Source organism: Solanum pennellii, chromosome 8 (genome assembly GCF_001406875.1).
Source record: "Solanum pennellii chromosome 8, SPENNV200".
Taxonomy (NCBI): Eukaryota; Viridiplantae; Streptophyta; class Magnoliopsida; order Solanales; family Solanaceae; genus Solanum; species Solanum pennellii.
This window is the reverse complement of record NC_028644.1, coordinates 33,110,898-33,133,555: the sequence shown is the minus strand read 5'-3', so window position 1 is coordinate 33,133,555 and position 22,658 is coordinate 33,110,898. Positions and strand designations below refer to the sequence as shown.

Genomic DNA, 22,658 nt, shown 5'->3' with positions numbered 1-22,658 from the left:
TTGTCTGAATCTTGTCTATGAAATTGTGGGACCTTTGGACCTAGTAAAATAGGGATGATTTGCTAGCTTAATCGACTCATATCAGTTTCAAAGTACCTGAGAAGGAAAAGAACTCAAAGGCAGATTTGTCAGTATAGATTCAGAATAAAAAATGCATAATATCAAACAGAGAGTAGATAAACACCGAAGTTGCTTTGTTTGAGGATATCTTCAACCCATGACTAAGGTCGGGAACAGATTTTCGACAAGCAGGAGTTTGAATTTTTTTAGTTTGAGACGATCTCAGAAAGGCTAAATCACGTCGAGCTAAGGTCTTCTTGCAGCTGGTCTTGGATGCCCGTTGATCTGGTCATTGTATATTCGTGTAATATGAAGGGGGAATGAATATTTTTAAACATAGGGGTCAGGCCTTGATAGGCTTACTACGTATCTCACTAGGAGAATTTAGGTCCAACGTAGTTCGATTAGAAAATAAATATTGATTTTTATTCATTTATATGGGATGGTTATATGGAAACTGAAAGATAAAAACAAATCTTAAAAAATAAATAATGACTACATCTCAGTCATCCCTTTTCTTAACATCATCTCAGCCACGGGGAACAAACTCGGACTAGGATTTTTCCCATGTTTAGGAGGGCCACTATGTAGTAGCCAAAGCTTAGTCACCTTGAAAGGCTATGATCTTTAGCATTGTGGTAAGCGCAAGGTCTCCATATTTCTTCCCCGACGAGATCGAGGCCTCTATAATCATCGTGAATTGGGGCTAAGACCCCATTCCAAACCAAATCCATGTAGTTATGCAACATTGATCCACTAAACGGTGTGAAATAATGACAAACAAACTGAGTGTGCTTAATTAGCTCCGACTCGTCATATGTGAGAACGATATTATTACCCCACATGTGCGAGATGTTCCCAACGTCGACCTGCCGGCAGATTCTTGCCTTAAGTTGTAAGCATTCTTATATAGTATTCCCTTGCTGGTTTTGGTGAAGAGTTTCCTTTCCCAAAGACTAAATCCACCCCCTCGTGAGTTTTCCACCCAAGATGTTAGTACAAAACAGCGCAAGACATAACTTTCGCTCCTACAGGATGCGTTGGCTCGTAGGATGGAAGAGTGATCCATTTGTCTCCTCCTCTCAGAAGGCCTAGAACTGGAGTCTCATAGACGATTTCCTCGTCAATGTATTCCTCAGTTTCTCCAGGGTGAGTGTCGTCTGGACTACCACTAGTCTCTTTTTCGCGGATAGAGTATTTTCCGTGCATTTTCTGATGTTCGGGGATCATGTTATTGTGGAACGCCTTGTTATTCCCCCTCAATTCGTCCATTCGTTTCCTCATGGTGATGAATTCTTCCATCTCCGCATTCAGTTCGTCATCAATTGCCGCATTTATAGCAAGCATATTTATGGTTTCTAATTTTATCTCCGCTTCTCTTGCCTCCCTTTCCTGAATCCTTAGCTGAAGCATATACAACTCTTGCTTAAATAATCTCTCTCTACCTCAGTGTTTTTCTTCTTTTTCCTTTTTGTCACCAAATCCTCATCCAGTGCCGCAGTTGAGACTTTGTAGACCGATGCGACAACTTTGACCCTGAGTCCTTCTTCTTTGACCTCTTGAATTTCCAACATGATTTGTTCTATCTTTCTCTGGAACTCCTCTCCTGTAAGTTACCTCTTGATACTCTTACCTTTTCTCATAGTTGTGATTCCGCCTTTCCTGAGACGATAGAGTAGCGTTTTAGGCTTTGGTGTATGAGATATGTCTTTTGAGTGAGAAACTTAAGACTCGGAAAATTTTTGTTGCAAATTTTGTAATACTGACTTGTGCGTATATTTTCTTGAAAAGAGCGGGTTAACGGTACCCCTATCTAAAGAAACATAGCACATAAGCAATTAATAGCACATACATCGCGTCCTAAGAAATAGGTTACTCTTTTGTTCCAAGGGTAGGCCTAGCGCATTTGAATTATGTACAAGTAAATTTGAACCAGATAATTAACCTTTCCAAACAACTTCAAAAATGAATAATTAATGTTCACAAGGGGAAATAAAGGAACAAAATACGAAAGCCCAGACCCATGCAGGGGCCATTTAAATGTACGAAAATGCAATAAAGGCAAGTCCACACAGGGGCTGAAAATAACAGAAACACATACCCGAGCAAAGGCAAAATCCACTATGTCGTTCCTGATGGACATGCTCCCCCGCTGCTATCCTGATTCATGTATTTTTGAAACATGCATCGTAGTATCAGCAGTGAACCTTCGCCCAGGCGTCCTTTTTCTTCCAAGCTTTTGTATTGCATCTTCTCTATATTCTCTTTGAACCATGAGTCAAGTTCATCATAACCACTTCTTAGCTTTTCCACTTCTTGATATGACTTTTCAAGAGCATCTTTGTTCTCAATAAACTTGTTGTACGTTTCTTGGGCTTCGCATTTTACCTCCCTTAGATCGATTACAACCTTGGCCTCCTTGTCTTCTATGCTATGAAAACTGCGCGGGATTGGAGAGGAAATACTTTGTATGTTATCTTTCGACCAAGATTTAAAAGTCTCAATATATCCGGCATTGAATCGATCTGAGGAAACGGTGTCTTTATCCATCCACTTGGCCCCTTTCCATTCTCTCAACATTTCTTAAGCATCGTGCACTCTTTCATCCCCAATATCATACACATGGGCGCCATAGTACGCCTCTCGAGATGTGGTTTGCATCCTCCCAAACTGTCGAAGGACTCAGAAAGGTGCATAAGGACGGATACCCAAATTTCTGATAAAGGAAGCACAGGTTGTCTGCGTCCCTCCACGACGACTTCTGTTGAAATGAAGTGATCAAGCATCCATTTGAGATCTTCTTGTCTTAGTTAAGACAAAATTTGAGCCCATCTTCCCCTAGTCTTTTGATTCTCCAAATTTGCCCAAAACAACATATTATTTAAATCTTTTAGGGTGTCCTTATTATCCGGAGTATGCAGCTCCCGTGTCCCAACCCCCTTTCCTAGGTGATTCAAAATCTACCATTGAAAGAGCATATTACACCCTTGGAAATAGTGATGCCCTTCCTTGCACTTTCCCAAGGCTCGATACATATCCGACAGAATGACCGGAGCTATAGGATAATACTTCAACTATCCTTGTTTCTCGTATCCTTTGAATAAAGTGTACGTGAGAGTTAAAACTCGGGTGTTGATACTCAAAATCAGGCAATTTGGGAAGACCATTGTTCCCAATAATGCTATAGTAAAGGCTAAAGGACGAATTTCGTTCCATTATCTGTAGGTAATCTTGAACTCTTGGATATAATTAGTGTAAAAGCTTGCGAGCCCGAATCTGACATAGATGTCTATGAATGATATGTTAGACTCTTGGCACCATTAGACATATTTTTTCTTAACCCGTGCCAGTCTGCGATATTCTCTATAGAAGATTTGTTAGGGATGAACATGTCTTCTTGCTTTCTTACTCTTTTCTCCAACCCTGTACCCACTGTGTCGATGCAGTCTCGAATCTCTTCAATAGTTGGGGTGATCTCCACAGTTCCGAATCGAAACACCATTCTTTCATTATCCAGTAGCCTGTGAGGACTTAGATCAGTTCTGGCCAACCGGTCATGTTGAGTAACTATGTCAAGGCGCTCACATATTTGTTAAGGGTTCTTTTATGATCCCTATCAAGGTAGTTCAACCACATTTTGAGTAGAATTGGTGCTTCTACGACTATGTCGAATCTTGAAAACCGATTCATACCTACAAAATAGAAACCTAGTTAGGTTAACCCACCCCTACATTGGTTTCAACATGTACATCGTTCAAATGTCAAGCAAAATGATATGTCTTGAGGTCAGAGGCCTTGGACATGATTTTGGCGGTTTCAACTAATGGACTTAATACACCTTGGGTATTAAGCCGTCTCAGGCTTATGCTTAAGTTTAGTTTTGGTTTCACTCTATCTTAGGCTTACTAGAATTTGTTTCAAAGTGACGGTTACCCGAGTCGGACAGACAACGAGGTGAAGATAACAAACGACGTAGGATAAACGCATTCCAACTATTTGTTTGATACTTTCAAATGAAGACTTGTGTATTGCTGAAAGAAGCCGTGGTAAGCCACGTAACTTCCGTTTTCCGAATGCAACTATTTGCCTTTTGGCAGAAATATGTTATGGAAATTCAACTCTTTTAATAGTAAGATGAAGAAAAAAGTAAACAAGTTATTTCACGTAGCCAAATAAAATTAGTTTTAAGGTTAGAATCCTCTTAATCTCCAGTAGAGTATCCATTTCTGTTCTATAGGTTTTTGGAGAATCTATTATATTTTTATAAGTTTTCGACTTTTAGAGTCGCCACTTAATTTTTTAAGAAAAAAACTATGTTTCCAAAATACTTAAGCACAAAAATCATTTTTAAAACATTAAGGGTATTCGGGGATTCCTATTAACGATTTAAGAAGGTTTTGAAAGCACCTAAGACGTACGCTTACTTGCGGTTTTTCGGCAACTAACCTTTTTGGCTAAAGAAATAACTAACTTGATTTTTTGAGATAAAAATTATTTAAAGTTGTTTGAAAGGTGAAGCATTGATTTGCTATTCTAAGTAGATCTGACTTGCAAGTTCATTTATTAAAACCCATTTAGACTTTATACGAGTTTAGGTCAATAAAACCTTATGGCGTCTGCGGGGGATTTGCAAATTTCCAACCTTAATGCTATTGGAAAGTAAACAAATAAATCTACAATGATAATAAAGAGAGAGAAGGAATGAGAGTTGGGTCGAAACCGGTTTCTATCCGCCTGTACCAGTATTTGGACCCATTTGCTTCTTGGATTTTTGATTCGTTTCCACATGTCCTTAATTAATCATACAGTAATGAATAATAAATACGGAAAAGGAGAGACAACAAGGGCTTAGGCCCATAGATAACAAAATACAATATTTTCAAAATAAATTTGGGCTTAGACCCAATTTCTTCAACTCCGGCCCAAAAGCGAAATCTTCAACCTCTTAAACCTGTACACCGATTTTAAAGAGCCAAGGATAAATGTTTGAGCATTAATGTCTCAACAAGAAGTCGCGAGGAGGGGAAACGGAGTTCAAATGGACTCGGGAGGAGTTCAAACATAGAAAGGAACAAAAAAAAAATAGAAACTAGTGATGGATAATACTTTAAGATCTATACAACATAACTAAAATATGTAAGCAAAATAAAACAAGACAAAAATGTATTTATGGTTTGTTATGCCTATGTCATGCTAAAACGGTGGTGGAAGAAACGTGCAATGCCAAAAGGCCAAGAAGTTAGTTCTCACGGTAGTAAAAAATAAGCAAACATCATCCTAAGGCTACAGAAAACTTGGGAGACTCATACTTGGGTTTCATAATCAAGTAGGGCAATTCAGCTTTTATTATTTAATCATTTTTATTTAATTTAATTCTTATTTTTAAAAAAAATATAGGCAACAAAAGTGATAGTGGAAAACTGCAACTAAGACGATTTAGAAGACTTAGGCAGATTTTGTCTCCTAACAATAACAACACACAAATATATGAGGGAATCATTCAAAGGGGTAGAAATCAAGAACAAATTACACTACAAAATATGTGACAAACTACCGATATATAACAATAGCAAACCAAAACAACGATAAAAAAAAAAACTATCATACTTGACAACAAAATATTTCCCATGCTAAAGGAAAACTAATTTTTTTAAAATTTTTTGAAGGTGCCATGCTATCAGATTAAAGGGTAGGAAGTAAGGGATAGTGGCAGATTAAATCATTTTAAGCAGAAGGAAGACAGATTGCTGATGTCTAGAAACTAAACATGGTGGCAATATCACTTACTTTGACATATTGAATATAAGTAAATGTATAACGAGTATTTTTATGGCATGGAAAAAGTGTCAAATGATTTCTAGCGTCTCAAGAGGAAAGGACTGTAAAGACAATACAACTCTTAACATCTCAAACTTGTCATTTAAAAAAAAAAAAAACTAATGCACATAGACAAGGAAACTACAATCTGCAAAAATGTTTCAATCAGGAACAAGGAAATAACCCAAGCTCAATAAGCACATACAAAAATAAGGCATTTTTGCATTTTGAAATGATTTTAACCCAAACAAAATAAGGGATTCGGCTAATTTAGCTAAAATGACAAGTGTGTGAAGTTTTATAATGGATAGGGAGCAATGAACCGAACCAAAAGTGTCAAAACTATCAACCAAAACATCCAAAATAGCAAGTTCCGAAACAACGAATGAACTTGAAATATTGACGACTTAATTATTTCATCGTACTTGAGGTGAAAGAATGAGGGGTATGCCATCAAACATCAAAGAATAGCATAGACTCATGTTAAACAGGAACAAACTAAGACCAATGTAGCCATTTAAAAAAAACTAATCACATGACTATAGTACGAAGCTAAAACAACGAGAACAAACATGGGATATAACTCAAGTAAATCAATCTATAAAATTGATGTTGAATCAGACAAATGAAACTAAAGTCTACTCGACGAAACAAACGTACATTATAAAACGCTTCGAGCAGTGAGCCTTAAGGTTCTTAATACAAAAACTCCTATCACCCATAAATTTTACAATTCCTGCTCAACTAAAATACGAAACAAAACAAAAATACTCAATGAACCCAAGAAGTAAACACAGGAAAAACGACTTGAAGACCTTACTGGGGAAGAACATTCATATATGACCTAAACATAAATCAGAGGAGAATTTAACCTTTTCGAGGGCAGCGAACAAGAAAACACGAGAAAGACCACGAACTTCCAACCTCGAAACTCAAATCTCCACTAAACTCGGAGGAAACCGACGCAAATCGATAGAAAATGTGATGCTTCCCTAAAAACTAAAAAACACTCTACCTTGAAATTTTCTATGTTTTCCTTTGGTTAGACTTTTCTTGAAGTTTCTCTCGATGTGTTTCTTCCAAAATTCCGACTTCAAAAGAAAATCCCCCCGTTCGGAAGAACAAAAGAGACATTATATATGAGAACTTTAGGGTTACAAATTTTTGGTAAATACAGATGGGAAATGGGTTCCATGCCCATTTTGAATTCAAGTTTTAATTCTTTGCCCTTTCCAGAGAAACCACCTTTTGGAAGCTTTTGACGTATTCCCTAATGAGGCAAGGGAGAACGACGTTCCAGATCAAAATGTCGTTCTTTTCGCATTACGTGGCTCAATCTTGAGCCCGAAAAGAAGATAACGCATGCCTGGTCGCTGTAGACGTACTGATGGGACAGTACTGGGAGGAAGGAAAACAACAGAGGATAGCGTACTATTCTTGTTGCTCTTCTGTCGCACCCGCCTTCGCTGCTCACGTGCTTGGTAGACATCAAGGAAGAAGAATAGAAAAACGGGGAGGGGTTATTGTGTTGTGGCTACACGTTTTGAGAGGAAGAAGAAGGGCACGTGGGGGCTATGGTGGAATTGTTCCAATTTGTTGCCGCTAGCATCTGAAGCTAGTGTTGGATAGAGTTAGAGCCTGTTTGGCTCAGCTTAAAAGCTGGTCAAACTGACTTAAAAGCTGGTTTTTGACTTATTTAACTGTTTGGCAATATTCAAAATAACTTATTTTAAGTTAAAAAAACTTATTTTAAGCCAAAAGTTAAAAGCTGGGGTAGGGGTGCTTTTTTTTTTAGCTTATAAGCTGTTTTAAGTTGATCACATTTTTACCTTTTTGCCCTTAATATTTTTATACAATCTCCAAATTACTCACATAACCCTAAATTTCTTTTTTCCATTTTTCCCTTTTAACGTGTGGATGATAGACAATTACTATTACTAATGAATGAAAAAAATAAATCTTTAATCTTTCAAGTGATCTATTCAAATTATATATTGTTAAAATGTAAAATAAGTTGGACATATAACTTAAATAAAAATTTATATTCCTCTTATAAATAATTTGTGATAATAAAGAAATATGTGAATGATAGACAATTGTTATTACCTATGGATGAAACTAAAATAAAATCTTAAATCGTTCTTTGATCTATTCAAATTATATATCTTTAAAATTTATAATAAGTTTATATTCCTTTTATAAATAATTTGTGATGAGAAAGAAATATGTGAATGATAGAAAATATAATTATTTATGGCTGTAAAATATAAATTAATTAACTTTTATTATGTTAACAGCTTTTAAGGGTATTTCAGACATTTTGATTTAAAAAGCTGTTTATCAGCACTTATTTGCCAAACACATCAACAAATTTTTTTTTAACTTCAGCACTTTTATCCAAACGCATAACTGCTTATTTTAAAAATAAGTTTCAGCACTTTCAAAAGTACTTTTTTAAAGCTGCTTTTATTAAGCCCATCCAAACGGGCCCTTAGTTTTTTTTTTGTGAACATGCTTTTGGGTTGGGTCGGGTCGCAAGGGGCGTGGGCCGAGAAATTGGGCTGGGGTAGCGTTAGGAAAAGAATTGGGCTGAGAAATAATAGAAATTTGGAGTTGGATAATTTTTACATTGCTATTGGGTCAGTTTATTTAAAAGGGAATTTGGGGCGGCTGGTATTTGGGTTGGCAGGAAGGGTAAGAGGGCCCAAATAGTTGTCTCAAATAGGTTTAGTATTGAAAAAATGGTCAAATTCAGTCCAAGATATAATAAAAAGTAATCAACGCAGATTAATTTAAGGAAAAATTACATAAATTAATACATTTTAAAAAATAATTACTGATTTTAGCGATACTTTTTGTTTATTACCATTTATAGCAATGCTTTGTTAAATTTGTAATATGTATTAAACTTGTATAATAAATGAATTAAAAGTGATCAAGTGAGGTAAAAATATTATTGCTATAAATGGTAAATATTTTTTTATTATAGTACATTTATGTAAGTTTCCCTTAATTTAACGAGTCTCTTGGTTTTAAAAAGATATAACAGTTAACCTAATTATTATCTAATGACTAAAAAAATGAAAACTAACAGTTTGGACAAAATCAATTTGATACGATTATATAATTTCAAAATAATAAAATGGATTAAAGTTACTTAAAAATGACTTGGAAATATCTGAATCTTATAAAGTCAACTATTATAACTTGGTAGGAATTTGTGAAACTCATGAATTATTTTTTATTCGGGAGGGTAAATTGGATGTCAACAACAGTTTTTGACACTGTAAAATTCGTGTGTGTGGGGGGGGGGGGGGTTNAATCTTATAAAGTCAACTATTATAACTTGGTAGGAATTTGTGAAACTCATGAATTATTTTTTATTCGGGAGGGTAAATTGGATGTCAACAACAGTTTTTGACACTGTAAAATTCGTGTGTGTGGGGGGGGGGGGATTCAATCTTAGAGAATTTGAATGAACCCACTTATTATTAATTCATCATACTAATGGGACCATATATTTATATAGGTTATTCTGGAAATATTTAACTTATTATCTTATCAAAATTGGAGAATTTTTTATCATTAGCCCAAGCAGAGACCGGAGAAAATATTATTTTAGAGAGATTATTAATTTGATGAATATTAATTTATGAAGGTTTTACTGTAATAGATAATCCACTTCATGCGGTTGAAAGAAATATGAAATATGAACTAATATTAATATCATAATTTTTGTAATATATATTAATTAAAAATATTTCTCATAATTTTTTTTTATTTGTGAATCTTTCTATAATTTAGAGAATATGCGTGAACAACAAGATTAAATATGAATTTATTTATTTAAATCAGTATATATTAGCTGAAATTAAAAAAAAAATGTTAATATTATAATGCAAACTTAGGAAATAGTATGTTTGATCTAAGTATACATAAACAACAAATTCTCAAAGTATTGAACTATTTCACTGAATTTTTTTGAAAAATAGATTATTAAAAAGGATATTCATGCCAAGTAATCATTATTTATAATACTTCAAACCTCTCCATATTAATTTTCTAATTTTGTTCTCATTTTTACGCTATTTGATTTTTCTCTTTACTCCTACAAGGAGTAATACGTTAAAAAAATTGATGCACTACAAAATGAGAATTATAAGAAAGGAAATTAAAATTCTACATATTACGTTCTTGCTCGAAATCAATATAAAATATCAATAACTAATTTACAGAATGAGAAGCTTAAAAGAGTAAAATTATACACAATATCTTTGTTATTAAATATTCTTTTAGTGCAATAATGAAATATGCGCAAGGACACAACTTAGAGAATTGCATACCCAAAAAGAAAGAATAAAAAAAATGTAAAAAAGTAAATTCGGATATCAATATGTACATATAAGTATTACAGCAATTAAATATTGATTGAAAAACGTTGGCTTTAATTAATCTTTATTGCAAAGTTATATGTGTTAAATTTTGCTAATGAATATCTCATGTATGAGATCTTTTTAAATCCTATTAAATAATAAATTATTAAGAAAAAAATGACTCAAGAATATATTTAGATGTTTCCATATTTTGATAAATCAAATGAAGAAAAGAATTTGTGGAATAAATGATTAACCATATATAAAAGGAAATGAAAATAATTTCAAATGTGCTAGACAAAGATCTCCAATATGACGTGGAACCGATAACTATTCTTGATCGTGATGTTTGTAAGTTGAGGACCAAGGTGATTAAGTCTGTGAAGGTTCAATGGAAACATTGTACGGTTAAGGAAGCTACTTGGAAGATCGAGAAAGACGTGCAAACAAGTATCCCCAATTGTTCGTCGAATCAGGTACTACCGTGTTCCTTTTTATCCTACCTTCCTAAGTTGATCACCAGGGGACGAGAGATTGGTAAATTGTTATATATTGTAATGACTGGGTTTCGTCATTATATAAATACCAACGAGGAAAAATCGGGGATCGGAAATTTTTTTCGTAGCATTAGAATTTTCTCAACCCTGTCCACATTTGGAGGAAATCGCAGTCATCTAGGTGTAGGGAAAATTTGTATCAATCGGGTTGAGTAAATTAGAATTTGATTAAATAATTGGTTAGATAACTCTTTAAGGAACTTGTACGACTCTACGGAATTGAATTTAGATAAATGGATCTCCATGAATAAATCATTGTGTTCAGCGTATTTCGAACGTAGCGGGTTAAGTGTATGTTGTAAAAGAGGGAAATTTAAAATCCCTTAGGAGCTCACTGGCTCACTTCATGACGCTGCAGCGAGATTATTGTCGCTACAGCGACACAGCTAGATCAGGATGGGTGGCGCTATAGCGGAAGAGGTAGAGATTGATTTATAGGATATTTGTGATTTATTAAGATGGAGATCACTGGTTAAAGAAGTTTCGCTTCAGCGGGTTGGGCGCTGATGTAGCGGGATGACAGGTTTTTAATTCTTAAATAAAACCCCTAGTTGACCTTATTTGGCATTTTTTGACTTTTAGAACTATGGAAAGAACCTTGGGCAATTTCAACTCGTTTTCCACAATCCTTAAGGCTAAAGGTAAGGTTTTCACTCCCCGTTTTCATTTTTCAGTTCGTAGAATGTTTTAGAATGGGTCATAACAGATGGGGAAGGGTTTTTGGATATAATTCATCGTGGAAACAAACCTAATTTGGCTAGTTGGGATCATGAGGTTGACCTAGGGTTCATGGATTTTTTATAATTCCGGGAAATTAGTGATTTATTTTTTGATTGTCCTATATTTTTTATTGTTTAAAGACCAAGAACAAGCGGAATAAATCCAAAAAGGGAAGGATCATGTTTCTATGTTTTCCAAGCTTTTTTGAGGTAATCTATGCACATCCTTATGCTACCATATTTCTTCTTAACAAATAAAATCGGAGTACCCCATAGGGAAGCACTAGGACGAATAAAACCCTTATGAAAGAGCTCTTGGATTTGAGCCTTAATCTCTCTCAGTTCTTCTGGAGCCATGCGACATTGAGGAATTGAAATGGGGCACGTACTAGGCTCCAAGTCAATAAGAGAATCTATGTCTCTATCCGGAGGCATGCCCGACAAAAATCATTTGGGAATACTTCATTTAACTCATACACCACATGAATAGACCCAATGTATGGAGATTTAATCTTAACATCCCTAACATGAGCCAAATAAGGTAAAAACCTTGCTCTACAAGTTTACTAGCACAGATGAGGATATAATCTTAGATTTCTTAAGCTTGTACACCCCTTCTCACTCTAATTTTTCCATTCCCGGAATTTCTGGAATCACGAACTTAGTATTATAACTAAGCACATCATAATAGAAAGACAACCAAGTCATGCCTAAGATAATATCAAAATCAGTCATCTTCAAAATCACCACATCACCCCAAGTCTGAAATCCCATAAAAAAGATAGGGCAAGCACGATATACACTGGTCATTATGAAATACTCTCCATCCGGGGTAGAAACACCTATAAGGGAATCAAGAACATCACATAACATCTCAAAATCAAAGGCCAAACTCATAGACACATAAGAATAGGTAGAACCCGGATAAAACTACACATTATCCATTGATGTTAGGCGTATTTATATGCCTAAAAACCATTTTTATCCTATACATATAGTCGAGTGAGGACATTTTCGGTGGTTTAGTCAAGTATTTAGAGTCGTTTTGAGTCCTCATCTTCTAACCAATATGATTAGATATTTCAAGACAAATATCATTGGAAAAGTAGCTGAATTAAAGCACCGGATAACAGGTTGGAAAGTAGAAAACAAGTGGCGAAAGAGAAGAACCAAGAATTTTGAAATGGCATTGGCAAGAAGCACCCCCACGACGCGGAGTACCCCCAGGTAGTGAAGGCGTCCGCCTTAGAGTCGCATCACGTAGACCAGGCCACTGATGAAGAAAAGGAACTCCCCATAACAGGGGAGTCTGTGATGGAGTCGCATTGCGGAGGGCGTTCCTCCTATGAGAAGAATTCAACAAACAAACACCTATGCATCACAAACATGGACATGAAAATCATCCCACAAGTTTATTTTTGGACTATAAATAGTTTAAATATCTCTTATTGCACAATACACTTTCTAATAAACGGGAGTTGAAGTTAAGGACGATTTTATCCTAAATTCTAGGGGTTTTCTTCTCTTTCATCATCTTCGTAAAGACTTGTATGATTCTATCACAGTTTATCTTGTTTTTTTGTATTATGGGTAGCTAAAATCCCTTGTCCTAGGGTTGTGGCTATGAATGATCGTTTAATGTGAATTTGTTCCTTGTGTTAAAAGTTTTAATGTTTATTTTGTGCTTGCATTCTGATTTCATCATTTTAATGCTTGATCAAAATTAGAATATACTTAGTGTCTATACTTGATATCGAAAGATGAATAGAGAGATATACCAAAGAATGCAATAGGTGTGTTCAATCTAGAGTAAGCTGGATTGTTTTGTGTATAGGACAGCTTTATACATATGCACCACATCTGCTTAAAATGCAAGATGAGTACCTAGTGCACTGTTGTTGATTCATAACCAACCCCACTCGATGATGTAGTTAGAATAAAAATAGTGTTAGGCGATTAGAAGTCGAAAGATTATGATCGTAAATGAACCTTCCCAACCCACAATAAGTTAACCCTTTAAACCATGGAATAGAAGCACATTGAACCGGAATTCGAGTTATGCTACAACCCTGGGATATCTTTCCAATTTGTGTAGTTTCTTTGTTTAAATCGTTTACTTAAAATATCTTACTCTTGTTAGGGTTGAGTTAGTAATTAAGCAAATTTCTAAATTTAAATAATACTTGAGTAAATTTAGATATTCATTATAAATTGGTATTCGCCAATTTAAAGTACCCTGGGTACGAACATTAGACTCGGAAGAGTCTATTTACCACTTGAGTGACCACATGCACTTGCACTTGCATGCATTTTTCGACGTAATAATTTTTTGGCGCCACTGCCGTGGACTTCTAAATCGGCAGATACCTAGTTTCCGGGTGTCTAAATTATTTTTAGAAGTGTTAACATTACAAGAAAACATAGAATTGGCAACAATTATCTGGCAACAATTGTAAAGTAGTTGGCTGAATTTAATAAGTGGCAACATCTTAATTTTTTTGTTGGCATATATCAAACTTGTTACAATAAGTTTTGTTCATGTTACAAAATCTTTTAATCTTGTGACTAATTATTTTGAGTTGCTAGTATAAAAAATTCAGATATATTAATACATTAATAACAACAATTTTATCATTATCAAAAATATTTCTATTGTTGGTAAACATCATTATTCTTTCTCAAATTTAAGCAAACAATATCGCGGCAAAATTTCCCTCATTTGTTTTCTATTACAGTTTTCCCCAAATCTTTCTCCCTCTTATTTTCGCACGAACTTTAGTTTTATTTTCAATTAAAAGCCGACCTTTAATTCTCTCATTAGATTTAGTGTTCCAGTCATCGGAGCTTCAAGTTAGGTCTGAATGAGTAATGTATTCTCCAAATAAGAATTAGGGCTTCAAACTGTAAGATCCTTCCTCTATAGTTTCAATAGGCTATATATAATGTGGGTCTTATTATGTAATTTCAAATTATCAGTTATGTTGCAGTCGTTCTACCTGCAACATCAATATTTACATTCATATTCATTTTGATGAGGTAAGTAAGAAATCAACCACTTTTGCGTATGATTCAGGATGTATTTGTGTATATTATTTACTCAATTGGGTGATAAGATAGGTAGCAGAGCATATTAAGAAAATCTTAAATTTCTTGTGTCTAATAAAATTAGTAAGACCAAGAACGAGAACCATGATTTCCATCAATATGATAGTGTGTTTATCAAATGTACGATGATGACTTTATAACTTTTTTATTTTATGAGTAGTTGTTATTAGGCATCCAATAATTGTTATTAAGAATTAGGTGTTACAAAATAACAAGATAATAGTACGTGCGTTGGATGAGACTGCTCTGCCATTAAAGTAATATATTATTTTAGGGTTTTGTATGGAGTTCAACTAAGTAATGTAAGTAAACTCATTCAGTGATCTCTAAAGATGATGGATATCAACAAAACCTTTACTTATATGGGACTTTACTAAGGAATATGAACATAATTATCGAAAGGGATGCTAAACTCTTTCATTGTCGATTGTTGCACGAAAAGAAAGTTCTAGTTAGATGTCTTGGCTTAAAACAACTTCCAAAAACATATGCTTAGTATTTAAAATAACACAAATGAAATAAAAAAAGCTATTATTCTTACTTCTGATACTAGTATTTGGGGTACTAAAAATTAAGGCAATAGTTAATTGTATGTATTCAGTGGTATTCAAAATAATTGAACTTTAAATCTGTAGAAAATAGATCGAACACAAGAAGGAGAATTGTAAGTGGTTGCTGGTAAACTAATGGGACGATATCATCATTGTTAGTCGGTAAATTGATAACAAAGGGCCATTGAAAGCGAAAGAAGATGAAATGTTGAAAGCTTATGAAGAAGTATGGCCAAGTACTTAGAGATCCATTCAATCAGAATGCCTTTTTACACTGTATTGGCAAGTTGTCGTCTTTGTTGGGTAAATAAAGGGGCTGAAGTTTTCAATAATTTAGTATTTTTAAAAAAATCAAATTTCAATAGTTAATTTTTAAGAAGTGGAGGGTAGGGGCTGATTGTCACGCCCTGATCTTACACCTGGACGTGACCGACACTCGAAGACCATAGTTGGCCCCCAAGCAGATCCTTGGCCTGGCTTACTTGACTCAAAGGAAGACTGTTCTCATCTCAATTAAATAATTAAAATACATTCTTATCAAATAAGTAAAATAATTGTCTTGGGTAAAATGACACTATGTCTAAAAAATTGAACATATAAAATATAAGATAAATTTGACACCAAATCTGAATTAATAATTGTCTATAAAGTCTCTAAACTGGCTGAGATGGATATTGGTACATACCGCAAAACATCCTAATGGACTAAGCTAAAAAAAATGGATGTCCTCCGGAATGCGAGGAGGCTCACCAAATGAATGTTGAGTGCTCAAACTGGATCAACGGTGCACTGCGTGCTGATCCTGGTTACCTGCGTCTGCATAATGAAACGATGCAGGCCAACTAGCATTAGTACATTAAATTTATGAGTATGAGAGTTGAAAATCTAAACGACGACTTAACCTTGAGGCGGGATAAAGATGAACATACCTTGCCTCTACTCAACTCAAGAATGTGCTTAACTCAAACTATTTATATAAAGCAATTTAAAACATATGCGATAAATATAGAGCTTGTAAAACAATAAACAACTTAGTTCGTTAAATAAATACAATAACAAACTCAACTTTACTTAAATTTGATAGTAATATAACTTTTATGGGAGATTCTCTAACCGACAACCATCACTCTGATGATACAACGTGTTACCTCACGTTGCCTAAGGACCATATTATACCTTGTCATCGGTATAGTACCTTACTTAACTTAGTGGATCCACTAGCTCTACTTACGTGTTAATCTAAAAGTATGACCCGCCAATTCTCATGATGGATACATGGATTAAATGGACACTTGAGTTAATATGAACTCTCATCCCCACATCGGTGCTCAATACTACTCCGAAAATATAATTTAGCTCATACTTTTAATAAAACTTCCTTCCTTTGGGTTGATAATTTACTTGACCCTTTAGTTTTAAAGAGCTCATGTTGGAATCAATGTTCCCCTTTTTTAAAAAAACTCTTTTGGAACTCTTAGTTTCCTCTTAACTTAAATGTGAAACATTTGTAAACCTTTAGTGAATATTTAGTTCCCTTATAGACTTTGAGAAATGAACTCAACTCATTCTCTTTACATAAATTGAAATTTAACTCTTAGTGAATACTTCGTCCCCTTATAGTGTTTGAGAATTTAACTGAACTCTTTTCTCCTTGCTCGACTTGTAACTTGAGTGTTAAATCAAAGTTAAAATGATTGGTTAAGACTCTTTGGAAACTTTAAGAACTCACTTCCACTTGATTTTTATTTTTAAAATGGCATAATACATATATTGGACCCTAAACATGGCTTCAATTTTAACTTTGACCTCCAACATTCATAATGAACAAACATGCACGTTAACTATCCAACTTTTAAATAAATAAACACATGAGTCCTACATGGAATAATACACGTAGGACACCACGTAGGACAAAAATGAAATTTAGGATGCCATGTAGGACATATGTGTCTATTTATTCAACTTTATACAAGTTTAAGTGTCTACTTGTTCACAACCAAAGTTGAAGGACATAGATGTGATTCGTAGCCAATTTAAAGGGCACAATTATGTATTATGCCTTTTAAAATTGACTCTTAACTTCTTTGACTTTGATCTTAGCTTCCCTTGAATTGAATTGTGGATTCAAGGATCTGATCTCATATTTGGGGATGATTTCATAATGTTTAGATGTACTTTAGAGTGTTGGAATCAAATAGGAATGAAAGGTACATCACTTAGGAACTAGTAGGAAGATATATGGAAAGAACGGGGTCTTCAGGGGGTCTTGGTGCTCTGATAGGCGCAGGGCGACAGAGCCTGTTAGACAGACCCAGGTTTGGCGCTCCGAGAGGTGCGACGCACCAGGGCATGTCAGATAGAGGCTGCCCTGAGGCACTTTGGCAGGAGCAGCGAACCAAGGGTTACCTGACGGGACCTTAGACTTTTCTTCTCCATTTTTCATCTCTAAACCTCCAAAACTTCCATGGATCCCACCCCAAATAGTTAGGATCCCTAAATACCTCATTACTCAATAGATTAGACCGAAAAATAGTCCGAAAACATGAATCAAAACTACTAGAGATCAACCACAATTCAACCTACGAGAACTTTACAACTTTTCATCAAGAACATCAAGATTTTCATTCAAATAACTCAAATTGATGAATTGAATCAAGTTGGAGTGTGGGTTAATAAACCCAATAGCAAATCATCTCACATACCTCGATAAGGTTCACCCCCAACGAAATACACGCAATGATCTTGGCGTTCTTGCTTATTGTTTTCATTTCTCCTCTTTTCTCTTTTTCTTTTATCCTCTCTCAAAACCCTAAATTTTTTTCTTAATACATAAACTGAATGGGATAATCTTGGACCCCAACTTATTACCCAAAAACGAAATTAAATAATTGGGTAAGGAAAAGACTATAACACCCTTAACAAATCCAGATTGGATATTCCATTGTCCAACAACCCAACTTCCAAAAGTCATATCTCTCTCATATGACCTCTAAGTTTTCCAAACATGGTGTTGTTGGAAAGATCTTCCCAAGAGCGTTCCATCCATATGAAGAACTCACCCTAACTCATCCTAAGATAGAAGTTACGGCCGTTTGAAAATAACCAAAACTCACTTTTGAAATCTGAAAATTTTCCAGATTTCACTATTTAATTCCCAAAAATGATTATTCTTGGTTTCTTATATCTCTTAGATATTTCAAGTTACGAGATGTTACAATATATCCCCCTTGGAGACATTGGTCCTCGAATGAGAATTCTTTCACTAAGCTTAGGGTAGTAACACCATTTCAGCACTCAACAAAACAAAACAAAGTAATAACATGCTTATAAATAATCTTTAAAGTTCTAATAAGAGAATTTAGTACCTTCATCTGAATTCTCCCCGGTTTCAAAGAGATGTGGATATCTCTTCTTCATATCCTCCTCGGCTTCTTAAGTCGCTTCTTCAACGAATTGGTTCCTCCAAGGACCTTTACTAAAGCAACTGCGAACTTGACGATCCAAAATCTAAACCGGAACTTCTTCATACGACAGGTTATCCTTAATCCCAACATTGTTTGTGGTTACTATCAATGAAGGATCACCCAAGCACTTCTTCAACATTGAAATACGAAATATCGGATGAACAACTTCTAGATCTTGGGGTAGATCGAACTCATAAGGCATAATGCCCACTCTCTTGAAGATTCTATAAGATCCAATATGTCGTGGACTAAGTTTCCCCTCCTTATCAAACCTTATAACTCCTTTCATGGGTAAAACCTTAAGATAGACCCAATCGTCCACCTCAAACTCTAATCGACTTCTCCTAACATCTGTGTAGGACTTTTGGCGACTTTGTGTCGTTCTCAATCTTTCTTGAATTACTTTTACATTATCCATAGTTTGGTGAACTATATCTAGTCCTATCAACCCTTCTTCTCCAACTTCGAACCACCCAATAGGTGATCTGCATCTTCTCCCATAAAGAGCTTCAAATGGAGCCATTTAGATGCTCAAATGATAACTATAGTTGTAAGCGAACTCAATGAGAGGTATGTGATCATCCCAATTTCCCTTGAACTCGATCCCACAGCCCCTTAACTATATTCTAAGGTTTGGATAGTAAGCCTTTGCTTGTCCATGTGTCTGAGGATGAAAAGTCGTACTCAAATTCACATTTCAACCCAAACCTTTCTAGAAAGATTTCCCCGAATTGTGAAGTAAATTGTGCACCTCTATGTGAAATAATGGAGACCCGAACGCCAATAAGTCTTACCCCTTCTTGAATGTACAACTTAGCATAATCGTCTTTACCAGCAGGAAATGGACTTACTTGGTCATTCTGTCGACAATCACCCAAATAGCATCATGTTGCCTTAGATATCTTGACAAGCCTGTGATGAAGTCCATATTAATCATCTCCCACTTCCATTTGAGAAGTTATAAATTCTAGGCTAAACCTCCAGGAGGACTTTGGTGTTCTATTTTCACTTGCTAGCAATTTGAGCACTTGGCAACAAACTCAATAATATCTTTCTTAATGCCTTCCCACAAATATACCTCTCTGAAGTCGCGGTATATCTTGGTGGAACCCAGATGAATGGAATATATGGATCTATGAGCCTATTCCAAGATCCTCTCTTGGTGTCCATCCACCTTAGTTAAATATAATTTGCCTTGGTACTTCAGCACACCGTCTACCTTTTGTCCAATAGCCAATAACCTTTGTTTATGGACACTTGGCTTCAAATCAAGCAAAACAGGGTCTTACTTTTGATTCTCTTTCACCTTTGATACTAAAGATGATTCAGCCCCATTAGTCACCACTATTCCTCCTTATGTTGAATCCATAAGTCTTACTCCAAGATGTGCAAGTTTGTGCACAGCTTTAGCTAACTTTCTCTTTTCTTCTTCAACATGGGTAGTACTACCCCACGGACAACCTTCTTAAGGCATTAGCAACCACATTAGCCTTACCTTGGTGGTAAAGAATACTCATGTTATAATCCTTGAATAATTCCATCCACCTTCTGTGTGTGAGGTCGAGCTCTTTCTAGGTGAACACATATTGGAGGCTCTTGTGATTTGTGAAAATATCAACATGAACACCATATAATTAGTGGTGCCATATCTTCAAAGCAAACATACTGCAACAAATTTTAGGTCATGAGTTGGATAATTCTTCTCATGAACCTTCAACTGTCTAGAGGAATAAGCTATGACCTTGTCGTTCTACATGAATACACCCCCCAAGAAAACTCTTGATGCATCACAATAAAACACAAAGCATTGAGTACCCTCTGGTAAGGTCAAAACCGGAGCGATATTCAGTCTCTTTTTCAACTCCTGAAAGATTTTCTCACAAGCTTCAAACCATTGAAACTTGACCATTTTCATTTGAATGTATTCATGGGTATTAAGCAGATCTTTCATAAAGTGTTATGGTATTGTGATTCAATTATATTATCTCTTAATGGTCATATATGTTGATGTAGAATGTGAAGGTTTCCTATAATGGGATGTGTATCTTTACTTGGTAGATTTAGGTACCTTCTCTTAAATATGATCTCTTGGAATTGGTAGACTTAGGTGCCTCTCCTGAATGTATGAAACTTGTTGAATGTGATCTCTTTACTTGGTAGACTTACGGATACTTTTCTTGAGTAATTAATGAATAAATGTTTAGGATTGGTAGACCTTGTATCGGTACATTTTTATGAATGACTAATGAGGCCTCTAGGCTACATCTTTAACTGGTAGACCTAAGATTGATAACCTCATGATGTATCTACACCCCTGAGTTATTGGAAAACCTTGAAGTGGTATACCTAGGGGTAAAGATCTCCTTTTTGGGTGAAATGTTAGACTTATAGATGGTGGGCACGAACGGTAGAAAACCTTCTCTAAGAAATTCAACGAGCCATCCTTAACGGACCTTGATCGGTAAGACCTTAGTATGGTTCCATTCTTGGTAGAACTACTATGGGTCGGTAAACCCAATGTTGGTAACATCTCTAGTACATACATGTGAATGAACTATTCTATGGTAACTAAGTCTAGCACCGAATGGATATTGTTAAGATGGAGTCTTTTCCTGAAGAAAAGACTAGAATCGAATGAACATCTTTGGATATCCCCTAAACCATGTCCCAACATGGGTTGTGTATAAGTTCTACCCTTGAAAAGTGGAACACATTCCATGGTGTGGGGTCTTAAGACATCGGTATCCATGCCTAGCTAGTTTGGTCTATATCGGTTAATGCTTATTCCCATCATGTGGGATGTGCAATCTAGTTAATTGGTTCTACAATGTGTAGGTAGTAGTATGGGATGCTATATACACATGGCACGAGTAGGCTTAGAAGGTGTTAAAGTGAGTTCCCTAAGTAATAATGACTATTACGTGAAAGTCCTCTAAATGCATGAATGTGTCCTTAAATGTCTCTAACAAATGAAATGTTTAACTAGTAGCTTAAATTGATAGAATGAGTTAACTAGCATATTAAGTAGGACTAGAAGGGTTCTTATCTATTTTAGCCTAGATTCACACCTAGGTGTGGCATTAAGAGGTAGTATGGCTGCCTCTAAATGTCTTACTTAGGTGGGTCTTAGGGTATCTTTAGGTGGAGGGTCCAAGATGGTGAAATGATCTATTTCACAAAGAGGCATGTGTTGAATATTGACAATAGTTGAGCATGATTATGATGTGGATATTGTGTTGTATTTATAACGTGTCTCTTATACATGTGGATTATGAATTTTACCAAAAAAATAGAATGAAAAGCATATATATCAAATAAATGTCATTTTTTCACGTTTTTGCATTATCATCATACTTAGTACATAATTGTGCTAACCCTTTATTTTCCTATGTTTTACTACAAGTGAGGTGTTGGCAAGTGAGGTGTTTTCTATAATTGTCAAAAACCAAGAGTATACCCTAGAATAAATAGTATTCTCAAGTCGTGGCACGGCGTATTCGACCTCTCTCTCTCTCTCTCTCTATCTATCTATTTATAAATATATATAGAAAAGTAGTGCAGAATTAAAAATTTTCACAAAAATAGTTCAAATCCTTTACATAGAAAACATAGGAAATGCTAAGTCTCTTGTAGCCATCTTAGACCCATGAATATCTTTTGTCACAAACCATATATGAATAAAATGGAAATACTAAAGTCTATTACAACATCTTTTTGAATTAAAAGCTAAACATAACCATGTCATCGAATCATGTGATGACATACTAAGACTTGCTCAGGAGAATGCTATTCTCAAGCTTCCAAGAGACTCCTCTCAATTGCCACCTACACATTTAGAGATAAAACAACATATGGAATTAGTACATTGAATGCACTGAGTATGGTGACATGCAATAAAACCATGTTAAAACAGACATTTATATAAAACATGCTATTTTATGCTCTTTTGAGGAAATAATAATAATAATAATAATAATAATAATAATAATAATAATAATAATAATAATAATAA

General features: G+C 35.1%; 1 long non-coding RNA gene across 1 annotated transcript; it reads right to left on the bottom strand.

Moving 5' to 3' along the window:
* Positions 1 to 4,768: 4,768 nt before the first annotated feature.
* On the bottom strand, positions 4,769 to 7,440 carry LOC114078464. Its single transcript, XR_003580145.1, has 2 exons — positions 6,750 to 7,440; positions 4,769 to 5,011 (listed from the first exon to the last, which is right to left on the bottom strand). It is a non-coding gene; the product is annotated as an uncharacterized LOC114078464 (long non-coding RNA).
* Between the last annotated feature and the right edge of the window lie 15,218 nt (positions 7,441 to 22,658).